General features: G+C 40.1%; 1 long non-coding RNA gene across 1 annotated transcript; it reads left to right on the top strand.

Moving 5' to 3' along the window:
* Positions 1–2,888: 2,888 nt before the first annotated feature.
* Positions 2,889–4,189, top strand: LOC139473520 (uncharacterized). The gene is made up of 3 exons (XR_011653954.1): positions 2,889–2,956; positions 3,483–3,813; positions 4,114–4,189. It is a non-coding gene; the product is annotated as an uncharacterized lncRNA (long non-coding RNA).
* Positions 4,190–5,014: the final 825 nt, after the last annotated feature.

The following is a 5,014-nucleotide window of genomic DNA, read 5'->3' as shown; positions in this document are numbered from 1 at the left end:
ACCCTTGATTAAGTAAAATGGTATCACCCATGTAACAAGAAAGAAAGCTGGGTAGATTTCACAATTTTTTATTCAAATGTTATTTCATTGTCATTTATGATTATCAGTCATTTTCACTTGTTTATCATCTTTCTCTCTGTAGACAACCTTCCTGGGTGGTGGCGCTGGCAGTCTACTACTGTGGTGCACTTGCCACTGCAAGATCTGTTCACACACCTCCAGTACACATTTTCATTCCTTGTCCTGGTCTTAGCATACGTGTAGCCGTCTAGGAGAACTTGTGGGGCACCTCTCTGGGACAAGACATACTCAACTTTCGTAAGTCCGGCCATAGCTGAATTGGACGAGGTTGAAGCTTACTTACTTACTTACTTTGGAGATGTAACGTGCGCTTTCCGACTGATTCGTATTTCGCACACGGGTCCGGCCAGGCCATTTAATGTGTTTCCGAAAGGGGCGAAAGTGGTGTGTGCAACCAAAGAGGGGGCTTTAGGGGTTGATTATATAGAATTGTTTTTTCTGAGTTAAGTGAGAAGCCCCATTTGTCAGCCCATTGTTGTATTTTATTAAGAGATTTTTGGAGTAAAATTTTGGGCCATTTTAATGCTTTTATAGTGCGGATCCAGAGGGCTCCATCATCCGCGAATTTTGATGTGTTTACTTTAGGGGATAGGCCCTCGAATAGTTCGTTGTTCAAATATATTTATATATTATACTATACACGAGAGAAAGAAGTATTAGTGATTGAGAACATTTGGTATATTCTTACACAAATCCCACAACTTGTTTAAAGGTAAAGTTTGCATACGATTTGTGATGTACCAGGAGCAGATTAAAGAAAGGAGGAGTTTTTTTCAGACATATTCTCACACAAATCCCCCAACTTGTTTAAAGGTAATGTTTGAATAAGATTTGTGATGTACCGGGAGCAGATTAAAGAAAGGAGGAGTTTTTTTAAGACAATGTTGTTGTTGTCCACTCCTGCTCATTGTCTCAACATATTGATAATCCCTCATAGCAGGGGAGTGGACCAGTCCATTCATTAATTAGGTATGACCAGCATGGCCCAATTAATTAGTGAGCTAATTTTAATTGCTTTTTGGGAGGTCTGCATTTTGGAGGTCTACGTTATGGGTCTACGGTTGATGCATGTCATCGTGTCCTTATTGCGTGGATCGATGCTCATGATGTCAATCGCTAGATTGTCTGGTCCAGGCTCGATTATTTAATGACCGCCGTTATATGGCTGGAATATTGCTGAGTGCGGCACTAAACAACAAACATACAAGACAAACAAACAAACTTGCATCAGTGTATGAATTCCAAATGCAGCTTACAACCGGACATGACAGCAATTACAGATATAGAAAGAGGTATCGAGTGATGGTAATGGGTGAATAATAAAAAGCCAAGACTGGATGTAGCATAACAACCAACAGACCTTATTGGCGGTGCATTGTAAGGGTGCAAACAACCAAGAAAGACGACAGGGGTGTGACAAACAATTTACAAGCATTTTCTCAACCATCTTCAACGTAGAGGTATGTTCCGGTATGGAGCATGTGGATAAAACCGGAAAGAGTAAACTTTAACATTGAAACTATCGCCGATGTAATCCCAGCAAATTAAGTGACACTACAACAGTCAGCCCACGATAGGTCAACCTTTAGCAGGCTGTCACAACCATCCATTAATTTACTGTTTACTATGCAGTCATAATTCATTTCGATACGCGATCTCTCGCCTACTGAATTATTGATCTAATGGTCTTCGGACAGTCGACAGAGTGAACAAAGACTCGATGAGTAATATCATTTTCACTTCTGTTTACGAACACTATCAAGTATAGAAGTCAACGTACTGACAGATGGTTGTGATTTAACGAGTGCTTCCAATGGGACCTGATTTCGCACTGGGTCAGGTCGGGCCAAAATTATCACTATCACTGATCACATCAGGGAGGTTATATCTATAAACAGCTCGGGACCTTAATAACTTCCGTTTACTATTAGACCGGGTCCTTATCAGGGGCCAGCTCGTGTTAATGCCACGACCCTTAATTCAATTCGTATCAAGGGGTGGTTAACTTTATAGAAGTATTCAGATGTAATGAGGAGAAATCATTAACTGAAGCTGACCCATTTATAAGAAGCAAGGCTCTTATTTTAAAAATCTGTTTCGTGTTGTGTTCGCCCTTATGTTTCACTTATTACATCTTATACATTATCGGAAAACTGTCTAAAATCAGTACCAGTACATTGTGTTTGTTCATAAATGGAAACACAAAGTCGAAAGAAATGTGTTTCTCTGGTTCAAAATGTAAATTAATCACGAGTAGCACGTGTTTGTTTGTTTTTTAACGCCGCACTCTGCAATATTCCAGCTATATGACGGCGGTCTGTAAATAATCGAGTCTGGGCCAATCAAGTGATTGACATCATGAGCATCGATCAACACATCGAGCCTGACCACCCGATCCCGTTAGTCGCCTCTTACGACAAGCATGGGTCGCTGAAGACCTATTCTACTCCGGATCTACACGGGTCTTGCACGTGTTTAGATATACAGCTGGACCCGGTTGTATCAAACTTTAATGATGCATTAACGTGTCATTAAACCTTCATTAACTAATGTATCATTAAATCCAGTTGTACTAACGTTTTAATGACGTCGTGGTGTCATTAGCGCGTCATTAACTTAATGAAGGTTCTGGGGCATCATTAGTGTGTCATTAACAACAAACATGGCCGCGAACATATTGTTTGAACGCTTAGGACGCACAAGGAAAGACCGTGTTTTCAGAAAACGAACTCAACACCTCGAATCCATGAGCGATGAAGAAGTAAGGGCACGCTACCGTTTTGGGAAGGCAAGCATCAGATATGTCTGCGATCTTGTGAGAGATGAATTACAGCCCAAATCTGCAAGATCGCACGCACTAAGTGTTGAACTACAGGTAAATGTCGTCAATAGAAACTCAGCTAGTTTGAAAAAAACATATTATTATAGCGCCACATTTATAGCGGCAATCTTTACAATGAATGAAAAGCACTTCTACGTGGGTCAGCTCACTGGTCTGTGTTGGTAAAGTCTTATGTGCAGCCTAATGATACCAACCTTGTAAATATATTTCACAATAGAAAGTAATGTAAATTCATGGATCCCTTTCACTTCACTCCAGAAAGATACGTTTTCAACTTGGCGTTGTCAGCCATGATCAATTTCATAAGGGGGAGTTACTCTAATGACTTAAACTAAATGTGTCGTGCACACTGAAGAGAACAGTTTTGCGTGTTCGATTCCGGCCAAAAGAACCTTTTGATTAATTAAAGCATGCACATCTTATATCAATAATTAACACTTTACTTAGTGAGACATAATGAAAACGCAGCCAAATAAATAACAAAGTGGATATAAGTATTATGGAAATATTTGAAAATTTGTCAAACCTATCATTAGCCTCTGTATAATCATTTTATCAGGTTCTGGTAGCCCTACGTTTCTTTGCAAGTGGAAGTTTCCTACAAATCACTGGCGACACAATAGGGATAGACAAATCAACAGCCTCACGAGTTGTGAGGAAAGTTTCCCTTGCCATTGCGTCTCTTGTGCCCAAGTTTATTACCTGGCCGTCCGAGAGGGATATAGGCGACATTAGAAAGGAATTCTACAATATATCTCGATTTCCTGGAGTGATCGGATGTATCGATGGGACACATGTACGGATACAGGGACCATCAGACAGCGAACCTGCCTTTGTCAATAGGAAAGGCTACCATTCGATCAACGTTCAAGCAGTGTGTGACAGCCAAGGTGTGTTAAATAATTTTTTTATAATAACAAATCAAATGTCACTGTTAAACCTGTGCATGGAGCATAAACGTCTCCCCTTCAAAGTCACAAGGACAATATGTTTACGACCCTGACACCATTCACGTTGTTAAACGAAATAGCTATCAGACAAATCTTTATAGAATGATATGATTTCAGCATTTGTTGTTTAACGCCGCGATCAGCAATGTTTCAGCTATATTGCAGTGGCTGCATTATGAACCAAGTTCGATGGTAATATTGACTTATATTAACATTGACCACATTTGTCTCGTTCTGTAGGTAAATTTACTAACTTAGTGGCGAGATGGCCAGGCAGTACGCATGACAGCCACGTGTTCAAGATGAGTAACGTGCGGCAACACCTGGTAACTATATTTCACAGGTGCTTGTGCTGTGTTGCATAATCTGGCGATAATTCTTCGTAAACCCATGCTGGATGTTGATGGAGAGGACGACAGTAACATTGAAGGGCAATATACAGGTCCCGAAGATGGACGGGGCATCCGTGATTATATCACAAGGCACTATTTCACTAACTGAAATGATCAAACTGTCTCTGCTTTAATACAACTATACAGAAGAATGCAGAGATACCATCTGTTGTCACTGAAGAAAATAGTTGACAGTGTTCGCAGTATGTATTTGCCAATGCGTGCAAATATAATTTTTACAAATATTTAACCAAAATCTTTTGCGTGCACTTTTGTCTTTTCGTGTTGAATCAAAGGGATATAGTTTCCGAGCTTTGTTTAACTAAAATTTAGATTCCTGCGTAAATATTGTCCAGTGTACACAGTGCACATTTCCCTTCAGAAAAAATACACCTAAACGCTACACGGATACAATGAGTTTGAATTTGTTGCACAACGCCAAGACTTCACGGTAAGCGTGTAAGGTTCTTCTGACCTGACCGAAGAGGTTTCAATCTAAGGGATGGGCGAGTAGAGAAAGGACTTGGCACTACATGTTTGTTAGCATTGCTGCAAGAAGTAAGATTCCAGTATTAATTAATACGACATACTCTTCGATGGACACGATTTGATTTCCCCCCAGTCTGGACCAAAGGCCTGAAAAAATACATTGTTTTTGGATCATGCGAGTCTCCGTGTGTATATACAGTGAATGTTACGCTATATACGCGTGTGTTAAAGGCCAAAATTAGTATGAGTGTTTCAATCTA

This window comes from Haliotis cracherodii, unplaced genomic scaffold, assembly GCF_022045235.1.
Source record: "Haliotis cracherodii isolate W230 unplaced genomic scaffold, xgHalCrac1.p SCAF_29, whole genome shotgun sequence".
NCBI lineage: Eukaryota > Metazoa > Mollusca > Gastropoda > Lepetellida > Haliotidae > Haliotis > Haliotis cracherodii.
The sequence above is the reverse complement of the archived record's forward strand: the minus strand, read 5'-3'. Positions and strand labels throughout refer to the sequence as shown.